This window comes from Myotis yumanensis, unplaced genomic scaffold (genome assembly GCF_028538775.1).
Source record: "Myotis yumanensis isolate MYYU_CA2020_CCGP unplaced genomic scaffold, mMyoYum1.0.hap1 SCAF_2, whole genome shotgun sequence".
In the NCBI taxonomy this organism is placed as follows: Eukaryota; Metazoa; Chordata; class Mammalia; order Chiroptera; family Vespertilionidae; genus Myotis; species Myotis yumanensis.
The window spans coordinates 82,115,197-82,130,301 of record NW_027223753.1 but is presented as its reverse complement, the minus strand read 5'-3'; the positions used below and the strand labels follow the sequence as shown (position 1 = coordinate 82,130,301).

Genomic DNA, 15,105 nt, shown 5'->3' with positions numbered 1-15,105 from the left:
GCATAGATCTTTCTAAAATGTTCAAACACATCCATATGGTATTTAGTTTTGTCTGTTGGGTAGCAGAGGCACACATGCATTTGTGAACATAAAAGGAAAGAAATCACAGTGTGAAACTGAGGATGAGTATACACCAAACTGAGCGGCTTCAGGGCAAAGGTAATAGTTATTTTTCTGTTTTCCCAGTATGAGCACATTGCAAACGATATTTGCAAGACAATAAGCAGATTATGATTTTTGAAATTAGTGTCAGTCTGTCAACTTTATAGTTTCTGGGTTTTTTTTCTTTGACTTTCCATATAAATTTTAGAACATTTTTGAGCCTTTTTATTGTCATAATTAGCTAGTTGTTAAACATTAAGCAAGGAAAGAAAGCAAAGGGAAGTCAGATATTTTAAGGATGATCACCTGGGAAGCTTCTTCAGGAAACTATTACTTCACATAGCATTGTTCCTCCAAGGGTTAACACCCCTCCCTCCCCCCATCCACTACTGAATTGTTGAGGGGCAGAGAGGGGCTGAAAGGGAAGATCAGCACATGTGTAGAAGTTCAGGGTGGCACAGAGGAGGTGCTTGCCTCTCAGTCTAGCCTGGGGAACAATGGAAATCTTGGAAAGTTAATCGGTTAGTTTGAAGAAGATCCTGGTTAAAATCCCCAGACAAAGAGTTCCCTCTTTCTTGTTCTCTCTTGCTCTGTGACCCATGTTGGCTCATGTCATCTCTCCTCATAGCCATGTGACCTTAGCAACCGCATGGCCTATGGCTGTGTGAACTACACACACAGGATGCTGGACTAGACTGTACTTTAATATGGAGCAGAAACTATGGACAGTGGCCTTGACTCTGGCCCTGCTGAAGACAGGGTTGGATTTTATCCATGGCAAGATGAAGGGGAATGGGACATTGGAAACCCAGGGGTTTATTTTCATCCAAATAAATAGCATTCATCCTCCCATGGGAGTCTCCGGAAATTCTTTTCCTTGAGACATCACAAGAATGCCACTTCCACCGATAACACTTTCAAACAAAATAAGATAAACCTGCTAGAGATTATATTAATTCTAGATTAAGTGGTGGAGGATTGACAGTTTACCTACATTGAGTCTTCTGTCCCATCAACATAGCATGTCTCTCTGTTTATTTAGGTCTGTTTTGGTTTCTTTCACTAGCATTTTGTAGTTTTTAGCATGCAAATTCTGCAGGTGTTTTGTTAGATTTTCACCTAAATATTTCACTTTTTGGGAGTTACTATAAATTATATTTTTAAATTTCAGTTCCCAGTTGTTAATTGCTAGTCTATAACAATACAATTGATTGTTGTGTGTGGATATTATATCCTGCAAACTTGTAAAATCCACTTGTTAGTTTTAAAAGCGTTTTGGTAAATTCCTTGAATTTTTCTTGCCTTACTACACTGGCTAGGACTTCTTATATGATTCTGAACAGGAATGGTGAAAGTGGACATCCTAATTTGGCTTCTAATATTAGGAAAAAGTGCTTTATAAAGTTAAGAAAGTTCTCTTCCTTTACTACTTTGTTGAGAATTTTTGGATGTTAGTTTTTTCAAATAACTTTTCTACATCAACCAATATGACAGTGTGGCTGTTCTTTTTCTCTTTTTTATCTATTGAATATAATTGATTACATTGATTGGCTTTATGATATTAAACAAGTCTTGGTTTACTCAGATAATCTATTTATGTTGATTATGATTTACTAGTATATGTATATTTAGATTTGAATTGCTAGCATTTTTTGAGGATTTTTAAAATCCATGTTAATGGAGGATATTCTTCCCCAGTTGTCCTTTTTTTTTTTTTTTTTTTTAAATTGTCTTTATCTGTTTGTCTGGTATTTTTAACAGTAGGATATTGGTGACCTAAAAGAATGGTTTGGAAATTAGGCTGTACTCTTTAATTTTCAGGAAAAATTTATGTAGAATTGGCATAATTTCATTTTTAAATGTTTGGTAGAATTAATGAGTAAAATCATATGGGTCTGGATATTTCTTTTGTTGGAAAATTTTAAACTATGAACTCAATTTATTTAATAAGTATAAAGCCATCATGAGTGCTACAAAAATATTAATACTTTTCCTCCCACCTTCTTAGTTCTTCTGACTGGGCCAATAACCAAATTGACAGAGACAGATTAACGGGAGAAAATCAAATTTTAGTACATGTGCACGGAAATTCACAAAGGCATGATCATTCCATGAAAATTCTGAAGAGAGTGAGGCAACATTGGGTATGTAAGACATTTTGGACAAAAGAGAAAGGGTGGAGAATGGGGTCTTAGACCTCAGAAGTGAGAATGGAAGGTTTACAGGTAGTTGAGAGAGTAGAGCAGCAGTTCTCAACCTGTGGGTCGCGACCCCTTTGGAGGTCAAACAACCCTTTCACAGGGGTCGCCTAAGACCATCGGAAAACACATATATAATTACATATTGTTTTTGTGATTAATCACTATGCTTTAATTATGTTCAATTTGTAACAATGAAAATACATCCTGCATATCAGATATTTACATTACGATTCATAACAGTAGCAAAATTGCAGTTATGAAGTAGCAACGAAAATAATGTTATGGTTGGCGGTCACCACAACATGAGGAACTGTATTAAAGGGTCGTGGCATTAGGAAGGTTGAGAACCACTGGAGGGGAGGAACACACATGGCAGGGAAGTCCTTGTCAGGTGACTCAGAAACAATGGTCCACAGGGGCTACCTAGTAGCAGACAGCAGCCTGAAGCCCTTTTGTTTACCAACCTAGTTCATATTAGGCTAAGGCAGCATCCAGAGATCTCCTTCCTGAAGCAGGTTTCTCTCTCTGAATCTTTTGGGCAGGAAAAGTGGGGGGGAGATCAAAGGTTTTTTTCTGAGTCCTTTGTTTCTAAATAAACAGCTTAAGATCAATATCCAAAAAAAAGGAACTTCAGGGGACAGAATTTTGGTCCCTTCACCCTTTAAGTTTTTTTTTCTTCTTGGGTGAGTTTGGTAGTTTGTGTCTTTCATATATTTGGTCCCTTTTATTAGAGTTGTTGAATTTATGTTTGTAAAGTTCTTTGTAATATCCCCTTACTGTATCTTTCTAATGCATCTGGAGTTTGTAACTGTGTACCCTATTGTATTCCTGATAGAAGCAATTTGTGTCTTCTCTCTTTCTTTCCTTTGCCATATTGGTGAGAGGGGTATTAATTTTACTGATCTTTTCAAAAAATTGTTTATTTATTTCATTAATTTTCTTTTTTATAGTATATGAATTCCATCAATTTCTATTCTCTTTTTTTTAAATAAATCTTTATTGTTCAGATTATTACAGTTGTTCCTCTTTTTTCCTCCCATAGCTCCCTTCCACCTTGTTCCTGCCCCACCCCATGCCCTTACCCCCTCCACCCTCCACTGTCCTCATCTATGGGTGTACAATTTTTGGCCAGTCTCTTCCCTCACCCACCTCACCCCCTTGCCCCCAAGAATTGTCAGTCCACTCCCTTTCTATGCCCCTGATTCTATTATATTCACCAGTTTATTCTGTTCATCCAATTTTTTATTCACTTGATTTTTAGATTCACTTGTTGATAGATATGTATTTGTTGTCACTTTGTTGTTCATAATTTGTATCTTTACCTTTTTCTTCTTCCCCTTCTTAAAAAATACCCTTCAGCATTTCATATAATACTTAGTGGTTTGGTGGTGATGAACTCTTTTAGCTCTTCCTTATCTGTGAAGCTCTTTATCTGACCTTCAATTCTGAATGATAGCTTTGCTGGGTAGAGTAATCTTGGTTGTAGGTTCTTGCTATTCATCACTTTGAATATTTCTTGCCACTCCCTTCTGGCCTGCATGGTTTCTGTTGAGAAATCAGCTGACAGTCGTATGGGTACTCCCTTGTACGTAATTAACTGTTTTTCTCTTGCTACTTTTAAGATTCTCTCTTTGTCTTTTGCCCTTGGCATTTTAATTATAATGTGTTTTTGTGTGGTCCTCTTTGGATTCCTCTTGTTTGGGGTTCTTTGTGCTTCCTGGACTTGTAGTTTATTTCTTTCACCAGGTAAGGGAAGTTTTCTGTCATTATTTCTTCAAATAGGTTTTCAATATCTTGCTCTCTCTCTTCTTCAGGCACCCCCATAATTCGGATGTTGGTACCCTTGAAGTTGTCCCAGAGGCTCCTTACACTATCTTCATATTCTTGGATTCTTTTTTCTTTTTGCTTTCCCAGTTGGGTGTTTTCTGCTTCTTCATATTTCAAATCTTTGACTTGATTCTTGGGTTCCTCTAGTCTGCTGTTGGATCTCTGTATAATATTCTTTATTTCAGTCAGTGTATGCTTAATTTCTAATTGGTCTTTTTCATATCCTTGGGGGTCTCACTAAATTTCTCAGCAGTTTCTAGAAGATTCTTGAGTAACTTCATAACTGTGGTTTTGAACTCTATACCCAGTAGTTTGCTTTCTTCCATTTCTTTCTTTTGTGACCTGTTTCTTTGTCTCCGCATTTTGGCTGCTTCCCTGTGTTGATAGAGTGGGTTTGTGTGCTAGGTGTCCTATAGGGCCCAGTGGCTCAGCCTCCCTAATTACCTGAGGTTGACACACTTGGTGCACCCCTTTGTGGGCTGTGTGCACAGTCTTGTTGTAGTTAAGTCTTGATTGCTATTGGTATCACTGGGAGGAATTGACCACCAGGCCAATTGGCTGTGAGGACCAGCTGTGTCTACAATGGGTGAACTGCTGAGCTAGAGACATCCTTATGGAGCAGGACTTGCTTCAGTGGGGCTTTGGTGCTCACTGAGTCTGCCCCTTGAGTGTGTTGCTTATGGATGTGAAGAGTTGTACTCTGGTATGGTCTCACTCTGACCATTGAGTACACTGGCTCTTGGATCTCCAAGGAGATACAAAGTCAGTCACTGCCTGAAGTCACCCAGCAGGAGCTACAGAGAGATCTGCAGATTCCTCCTCTTTGTTTGGGGTTTGGAAGTTCCCAGATGAGGCCCAGCTCTGAAGCAATGCAGGCTGCTGTCTCAGCCTTCTTTTGGAGGCTTTGGCGCTCTTTGACCCAGCAGCAGTTTGTTAGGTTTTAGATTGCAAAATAACAGACCATCCATATGCAAAAGCCTCTGATCACAGCTTGGGTGGGGTTGTAAATTGGGTGGGGCGGGGTCTCAGGGAATCGTCAAGGTGGAGCAAACCGCAGTGGCTGTCAGTCTGCTCTGCCTCGGAGAGGTCCCGGGGTCTCTGTGTCCCACAGCCCCATGCAGGAACAATAATCGCTGCAAGCACCTCTGAGAGAAAGCCGCCCTAGTGTTCCGGTCTGATGTCAGACAGTCCAGCTTCTTCCCGTATGAGTCTGGGCCCCCAGAGTCTTGCCCGGAACTGGAGTTCAGAGCAATTGGTAGCTTGTATCTCCCTCCCGATTGAAAAAGACAACAGTGTACCCAGTTGCCAGCCCGTTTCTGCACATGCCTCCGTACCTCCACACTTCCACACCTCTGCACCTCCTACTGGACTCAATGAGCTTTTCTCTTTCTTTCTAGTTGTGGAATTTCCACTTAGCCACCCTTCCCATGGCTCTGGATGATATCCATTTTGTATTTTATTTGTATTTTTGATGGGGTTGTGCAAGGCAACAAGTACAGTGTGTACATATGCCGCCATCTTGGTTACTCTCAATTTCTATTCTTATCCTTATCTTTATTATATTTTGCTTTGTGCTTCTTTTAGGTCTCTTTTCTTAGTTTTTTTTTTTTTTTTTTTTTTTTTTTTTTTACTTTTTTACTGAATTTATTTGGGTGACATTGGTCAATAAATTTATGTAGGTTTCAGGTGTACATTATGTGAGAATAAACAAGTAATTTTTTCTGTCAAAGAAGGGAGATTAGCCCTAACCGGTTTGGCTCAGTGGATAGAGCATTGGCCTGCGGACTGAAGGGTCCCAGGTTCGATTCTGGTCAAGAGCATATACCTTGGTTGCGGGTACATTCCCAGTAGTGGGTGTGCAGGAGGCAACTGATTGATGTTTCTCTCTCATCGATGTTTCTAACTCTCTATCCCTCTCCCTTCCTCTCTGTAAAAAATCAATAAAATATATTGGAAAAAAAAGTAAAAAAGAAGGGAGTTTAGGCAGCCTCCGTTTTGGCTCGTATGACTTGCGGCTCCCCTGGGGGCCGCCATTTTGAAATGGCAAAGGTCAACCCCTCCTTTTTTCCTTTAAATTAGTCAATCATGCAAGACTGTGAGCTTAAGCCAGCCGTGGGCAAACTATGGCCCACGGGCCAGATCCGGCCCATTTGAAATGAATAAAACTAAAAAAAAAAAAAAAAAAGACCATACCCTTTTATGTAATGATGTTCACTTTGAATTTATATTAGTTCACACAAACCCTTTATCCATGCTTTAGTTCCGGCCCTCCGGTCCAGTTTAAGAACCCATTGTGGCCCTCGAGTCAAAACGTTTGCCCACCCCTGGCTTAAGCTCTTCCAATCAAGAGTGGGGTGGGGGACATTTGGCTGCGTCAGGAATAAAGCCAGGAGCGGACCACCGGCTCAGTGCAGGTGCTGCCAGAAGCCGTATGTTTGCACACCCTCCTGCAGGAGTAAAGATATTTGCCTTGCTGTCTGACTCCTGAGTATCCTTTGTGTTCTGCCAGGACCCCTGGTTTTGGGGCTCGCCTTATTTCTAACAATTCTATAACACATAATCTGTGTATTGTATTGTGTGTTTACCACCCCAAGTCAAATTTCCTTCTATTTTGTTAATATGAAAAGTTAAATTTTTTTAATTGAAATCTTTCTTTTCTTCTAATAAATAATTTAAGGTCATGAATATTTCTCCAAGCATTGCTTCATCTTTATTCAACAAGTTTAGAAATGATGCATTTTTATTTTTGTTTAATTCAAAATATTTTCTAATATTCCTTGAGACTGTAGCTAACAAGGTGAGCTGAGTTATCTACTAATAAATCTGAGTGGTCTTTAGGTATGGCTAACTGAGCAAAGTTCATCTCGTTTTCCTTCTCATTCTAAATGATGTGAGGCATTGTAAGAAAGATTTTAGGAAATAAAGCATGGTATAAACTGCTTACCTTCAATGGCTTAGATATAATTTAAACTTTAGCAATTTAATATAATAATTTCTCTGCAACTTAATTCTGGGAAAAATCTAGAACCAAAATCTTGAAATCTCAGAATCAGAAAACTTAGTTATACTTAAAGCAACTCATCTTCCAGAAATATGCTATACATTGTTTTCCAAACTCTAGTTTGTATAAAGATCATTTTGCAAGTTTATTCCACACAGATTTCTTGGCCCCCACCTCAAAAAAATCTGATTCAGTAGATCAGGGATTTGCACAAGAACATGCATTTCTAGCAATTTTCCAGGTGATACTTATACTGCTGCTCTGAGGACCACACTATAAATTGTATTATTCTATTGCCAAGGAAATATTGTCAAGTTCTCTTGGACACGTCTTCATGCTTTGCATGATTCTCTATCCTTTTTCCTTTTTCACTTCTTTGGAATCTCCTTTGAAATCCTCTTCCTGCCCTCTGACATGGATATTTTCCAATATTATAACTTTGATTGTTATCTCTTCATCTTTCCTTCCATTTTACATTCAACAACTACTTAATGAGAATTTACTAATTGTTAAACTTGGCTCTAGGTACTATATAAGGCAAAACTATGCCCTTTGCTTCAATATTATCTTGTCTGTGAAAGTTTTCTCAGAACTTTCTCACAAACATGATCATCTCTTCCTTTGCATTCCCATAACTCTGTATTTGTTTCACTCATCTGGCTTTTATTTCATGCTATCTTGGTTGGGAATTCTCTAAAACAATATGCCAAAATTTTGATTGAAAACAGGATTTGGACTGGGCAAATGTATCTCAACCTCCAATTTTAATTTTTGTCACCCATCTGTATTTACTCTTTCAAATTCAATATTTATATCAGCCTTGGAATTGATCAGAAAACTGTGACAACCTTTTTAACACAATACCACTTTATACCAATACAAAATATACGTTGAAGTTATACAAATTTGGATTTATATTTGGAGATGTTGCAAGATGACAGAGCAAATGAAACAAAATTCTACTTCTAAAGCATATTGGCAGGAGAAAAATATGTATAACATTTACTTTTATCTAATTCAGTTCAATCAACATTATTGACAAATCACAATAAGCAAAACATATTGTACTTGCACATATTTTATTTTTTTGTCCAGGCTACATTATGTCTCCCCAAATTTTGTGGGAGAGTTATAGATTGGCCTTGCTGTCTCCATTCTGTGTGTGGCAACAGTCAATAAAAATAATGTTCATCTCTCTGAATGTCTATGTGTTTAAAAGGGAAGAAGTGAGAGAAGGGGGGATGTTTTCATATAAAATCTGAGTAAACATTGGCAGAGACCTCTCTGAGATATCTCTGTCCTGTCCTCCAGACTTCCTCCTCTGTGATATAAAGTGCTCATATAGGAAGTCCCAGGGTTGTAATGGAAATCCAAGCCTGACCTGCTTGACCAGGTTCTCAAATGTTGACTTTCCCTGGGCCAATAATTAGAATGGGAAGCCATTTGGATAAGAGAAGAAAGGAGATCCACGAGTAAACCAGTAGATCTTTGGAATCAAACTGATTTAACATAGAATGAATACCAGGCATTTCCTGGGGAAGGAGGAAAGTATAATTCTGTCTGTCAACTAATTTTGTGACCATAAAAAACCTTAGAATATCACAAATATTTTGCCTGGGTTCTCAAGGACCAGGAGAGACAGCTCCTGTACCTTTTTGCATTACAGTGGAGACATACCAAACTCATATTCAACTTACATACATCCAACACACATTCAACAACCACCACAACCATATTTTTGCACAGCATGGCCCTTAAATGCACACCAACTACTTTATCTGGTGCTTAAGGAGAGAAATAGAGATGTGCTACAAAAATGGAAAAAAACTTTCTGTATTGATCCATTGAAAGATGGTGTGATACATGCAAAGCATAGATAGAGTGGTATTTGTGGGTGGTTTAAGGGATCTTCCTTGATAGAAAGAAGCTGATAGTTTGCTGCCCCTGGGGCTTCAATGGGCAGCTGTGGAATTAGGTCAGTACTTCTTAGTCACTGCTCTTCTAGGTCAACAGCAGATGAGAGCATAAGGAAATCTGGGTATTTAAAGAAACCACCTTCCTCACCCTTTGTATCCTTCTGCACACCCCTTCTTCTTCCCTCTTTTCCAATTCTCTTATCAGACTTTCCTCATTTCACAAGATGAAGCAGTAGAGATGGTTCAGTGAAGACTTCATTGAAGGAAGAAGTTGGTGTTGTGCACCTTTGGTGAGAACTCTCACCCCAGATAAATTGTGTGAATCACCCATGGCTCTTGGGTTTCAATGTAATAAATAGCTACATCCAGCTAAGCATCACCACAGCTGGGTGGTTTTCTAAGTGTGTGAGTCGTTGGGTTGTCCTCACTATGATATCAACCTTGGGATTATTGCTAGGCACCACACCATATGGAGACCATTTCAACTTATACCAAGCTGTAGCTCTTTTTCTAGTGAACTGGTTATAAGGTTTTAAGAGGAAGGAAATTACTTTTTCATTACTATTATGAAGAATTATGAAGGAAATGTGTAATGAAAAGAAAAAAAATATCTAGATGTTCTGAAAGAAAATGGAAGGCAAATCAAAGTGGGAACTTATGGTATCAGGGTAAGTTGCTAATCCATCAGTGGGCAGTGTGATTGCTCCAGAGAAAGAAAGTTACCAGGAAAACCTTTACTTAGAAACTAAATTAAGAATAAGGTCCCCATTGTTTGTCTTCCAGTGGCCAGAGTTCATGAGTGTCTTGCATTGTCCCGAGGGGCTCTGTTTCTGTACTCTAGGCTCTGATTGAGAGGAAGCCATATATCTTCTAAGTATATTTCTGTCATGTGCTGAACTCAGGAACATTAACAGAGGGAAATGAGGTTATGTGAACTTCCCATGGATATTTTGATGTGAGTGATTCAGCTGATACAAAGGATTCCCTGTGAAATACATCCAAATGAATAGAATCAACTTGATTCTAATGATTCCCCTAGGTTTCACTAACTCAGGAAAGGTGAAAAAATATCCTGAGAGACAGTGATTCCATAACTATATGCAGATGGCCAAAACACATGATAAGAAGTGCCCCTCCCCCCATCAAATAAATAAATGCCAAAATTTTCCACTACAAATGGATTAGATGTGGAATATTTTAATGACTAAGTCAATTCTGATGCAAATAGCCATTATTTCATTTTCCAAAAAGAAGATTTTTGTTGAGTAGTAGTTTGTGGGCTAGTTCAAAACTTACCTTATCTTCAAAATCTTCTAAAAAGGAATACTGAGGAAAATGAACTCTTAGGTAAAATAGTTTAGATTCATTTAGAATTAACAAATGTGAAAATTATTACATAAGAAAAGAAACTTTGCAATTTAATCCTAGAAATAAGCTTCCTACACTCCCCCATAAACACACACACACACACACACACACACACACACACAGACTTAGAATTTTGCTTTTCAGGAAGTGTTAATCATAGCCCCAAAGACAATATTTAACCTTAGCATGGGGTTAAAGCAAAACAAACAAACAAACAAACAAACAAACAAAATACTCATTTACCTAAACAGAGAATTCAAATAGAATACATGTTCCCATTTTTGGTCCTAAGGAAAAATCAATTTTGGTCTCCCCTCTGAAATATAAGTGAAACTTGAGTCTCTAGGGGGCAAGGTAGAACCATGGTGGAGCTGAATGGGGGGAAAGGAGAACAGCTGTCTTTGAAATTGATCTGCACATTCCTTCTGCCTTTGGAATCACCTGAGACATAGAATCCTTCACTTCTCCTCAGTCCTTATTCAAACAGTTACCATTTTTTGTGTTCATCTACTTTTTAATAATTTTGTATTCACCCCCCAGTGTAGTGAACAAATGCTTTTAAAATAGTAGGTATTCAATAAATATTCCATGGATAAATGGATTTTTCTTATTCACTCCTAGGTTTCAAATACTTGTTTGGCTCTACCTCACAAGAGATATCAGTGTTCATGCAATTCAGAAATAACACTATGGCAATTACCATAAGAATTACTTCTACTTCATTAAGAGCCTGGGCTTATATGCTTTAGTGGGTTACTGAAACCTGAAATCATTTACATTAAAAAATGTGAATTAGGATCACATAAGGATGGAAGAAAGGAAGACTTTAATTTCTGGACCAATCACAGAAATACTTTAGGCATCTTCTGTGTCTTTCTCTCTTTCTTTCACAATTGGTGGCCAGTAAGTGTAAGGATAATTCAGACACAAAGGAGGTAAAACTCTCAAAAAGACAATTAGAAGCTTTAGACAGAGAAGCATGACCGTGAGGCAACTCTCTTGAGAGCATCTACCACTTCTTTCAAAAAGCCACCAGCTTTTGTTTTCATCAATAATTGCTACAATGTGGTCTCTTGATACTAAAATAATTATGAATAAAGAATTGGTAACAAAGGTACCATAGCACCTCTGGATCTGGTAAGACGAAAGGAAATTACCTTCCTTGATAGAAATGTTCCCACCAACAAAAGTAAAAGAAGAAAAAAAATGCCTTGATACTATTTCCCCTGAATTTCCTACTTCCTGGCCTTGAAAGCAATCTATTGAAAATGATCACAAAATGAAGGCTCTTCTCAACCTTTGGGAGAATGCAGGACCTAAGTTTATATTATACAATAAACTGAGTTGACAATATCAATAAAACATTGCATAAAAAACAAACAAAAAATTGTTCAAGGATAGAATAAAAATAAAATCTCTGCTATTGAGAGATAAGACTAAGTAAGGCATGACGTGGAACTCATCTGAATCTCCAAACTTGAGAGTAACAGCAGTAGAGGGGAATTCAGGCCTGGGAGACTTATTTGACCCAAATGTGGTGTTCTACTTGACCAAAATGAGAAAGTAGCAAGCGTTGGATTACAAACTGTATAGTCTCCAGAGCATTTGAGAGAAGACCAAGTGTAGTTATGCTGAGGCACCATTGTATCAGCCTTGCCAAATCAGATAAGTCCCAGGGCTTGTGTCATAGTTACATCACCTGAATGTGTCCAAAATCAGTTTTGGGGACTTGTTCACAAACAATTTTCTCAGATGTTCCCAGTTCTCTGTTTTGTCTCATAGGACCACTTCATCCCTTTCAACACATGACAACCTTCCAAAGAAAAATGTCATGGTCTTTTTGAGTATTTCTCTTTATTTTATTTTTTAATATATATTTTATTAATTACAGAGAGGAAGGTAGTGGGAGAGAGAGATAGAAACATCAATGATGAGAGAGAATCATTGATTGGCTGCCTCCTGCACGCCCCCTACTAAGAATCGAGCTTGCAACCCAGGCATGTGCCCTTGACTGGAATCAAACCAGGAACCTTTCAATCCACAGGCTGACGCTTTATCCACTGAGCCAAACCAGGTAGGGCTCTCTTTATTTTTTAATGACAAAAGACTTATTGTCATTATTGAATCTTTTATTCTTCCATACAACATGTACCTAATATTCACTGTTCTGGACAAATAATTTTGTAAAGCACTTCACAAGTATATTCAGATGATGGGTAATATGGGTGTTTTTGAACCACTGGTTAGCGATGTGCATGCAATTCAGAAATACCCCTAGCTTTTGCTCTGTGAAGCAGCTATGCAGCCAGAATGCAGACTAAGTCTTCTGGGACCACTGGACCCTGCCATGCTCATGAAACTCATCTCAGAAAATCCTCATAAGGCATGGAAATGGAGAAAAAGATGTGAAATATCCAGCCAAGATCTTAATCCTCAATATTGACTGCAAAGAACAGCCATTAATTTTTATAAACTAGAAACTGACCATGGGACAAGTGGTGCAAAAGAGACTAGACCAACTTGACTATTTGGGAAACACAAATTAAAACCAGAACATAGTAGCTTGTGCTTTGGGCTCCCCTGTGGCTGGGTGGAGCCCTATGACTAGTTCTGACTATTGAGTTGTGAGCAGAAATGACACATATCATGGCTAGAGTATACATAAGATCAATGAGACCCTTCTAAGTTATAATAATCCATAAGTCAAAGAAAACATTCCAATGGAATATAGAAAAACTTCAAGTAAAGTAATAATACTATATCTCAAAATTTAACCATTATATTACAAATACAACATGTTAAGCTATAGCCATGCTTAAAAGAAAATTCATAGCTTCAAATACATATTAGGAAAGAAGAGAAGCTGGGGTACCAATAAACTTTGAACCTTAGTTTAGATTTCACAGATGTAGTTCCCAAACAAAGGATTCAAGGGCAAACAGTTTATTAGGAGTGAATTAGCTTTTTAAGACTGCTCTAACAAAGTACCATAGACTGGATGGGTTAAACAACAGAAATTTCTTTCTTCAGAGTTCTGGAGACTAGAAGTCTGAGATCAAGGTGATAGCAGTGTTGGTTTCTTCTGAGACCTCTCTCCTTGGATTGTTGCTAGTAGCCTTTCCCCTGTGTCCTCACATGATCTTCCTTCCCTGTGTGTCTGTGTCCTAATCTCCTCTTTTTATAATGACAAGAACCATATTGGATGAAGACATATCCCAATTACCTCATTTTAACATAATCACCTCCCTAAAAACCCTATCTTCAAAAATACAGTCACCTTTTCAGGTATTGGGGTTAAGACTTCAATATATGATTGTTGCAGGGAGAAGGGAGACACAATTCAGCTTATAAGTGGAAGTTTCTGGGTAAAGAGATAGAAACTGAGACAGGGAAAGGAAGGTAGCTGATAAAAGGTATGTGATTAAGGTGCCACAACATCGGGTGACTGCAGTTAGATTGCCAAGGAAAACTCTAGAAAACATGTAAAATATGCTTCAGAATTATCTTGGACAAAGGACAAGAAGGTGGGTTATTTATACCCTGACAACCATTGATCTTTGGTTAAGGGTTTCCCCAGAGATATGTTACTTCCTAGGCACATATAGTCCACTGTGTTTATAAACTGAGTGTGTTCAGGCAGTTTGAAGGCAGCCCTCTGACAAAGAATCCCGTGCTGGCCCTTGGAAGTCAGGCTGGTGTGCATGGGACCAGCAAGGGGATCCAGGGCATATAGGCAGTCTCAACAGCGTCAGCCTAACAGTCCTCTCTCGAAGTTACAGAAAGGGAATACAAACCCAAAGGGAATGCAATAATTGAAAATAATGCAAATGTATAGATAGATAAGATCCACAAAATGATAGATTGGTTCATTAAAATACTGATAAATTTTAGAATTATTGGTAAGGCTTATCAGTTAAAATAGAGAAGAAGCACAAGTAAACAATGCTAGGAATTTTAAAACAGGACATCATTACAGGTCCTGTAGACATGGATCGCTGAGAGAAGAATTAGAAACTCCACTCTTAGATATATACTGAAAAGAATTGAAACAGGTACTTGCTTAAACAAATTAATGTACATACATGTTCATAGCAGCACTATTCATAAAGGCTGAAATGTGAAAACATCCCAAAATTTCATCAATGGACAAATTATGATATATCCATACAATAGAATATTATTCAGCCACGAAAAGGAATTAAGTACTGATACATGAAACAACAGGCATGAACCTCAAAACCTCAGAAGCCAGATACAAAAGACTATGTATTGTATGATTTAATTTATATGAAATATCCAGAGTAGATAAATTTGTGGCAGCAGAGAGAAGGCCATTGCTTGCAAGAGGAAAGAAGGAATGGAGAGTGCCTGCTTAGTGGGTACAGGTTTTCCTTTTGTTTTGATTTTTAAAATATATTTTTATTGATTTCAGAGAGAAAGGGAGAGAGAAATAGAAACATCAATGATGAAAGAGAATCACTCATGGGCTGCCTCCTGCACGCCCCCACCAGGGATCAGATCTGAAACTCTGGCATGTGCCCTGACCGGAAATCGAACCATGACTTCCGGGTTCATAGGTCGATGCTCAACTACTGAGCCATGCCGGCTGGGTCAGGCTTTCCTTTTGTAATGATATAAATATTTTGGAACTAAACAAATATGTGATTGTACAACATTGTAAAAGTACTAA

The 15,105-nt window shown here is 38.1% G+C and overlaps 1 pseudogene; it reads right to left on the bottom strand.

Annotated features, from left to right (window-relative positions):
- LOC139002468 (heat shock protein HSP 90-beta-like) overlaps positions 1 to 15,105 on the bottom strand; it is a 144,617-nt pseudogene that overhangs the window by 4,781 nt on the left and 124,731 nt on the right.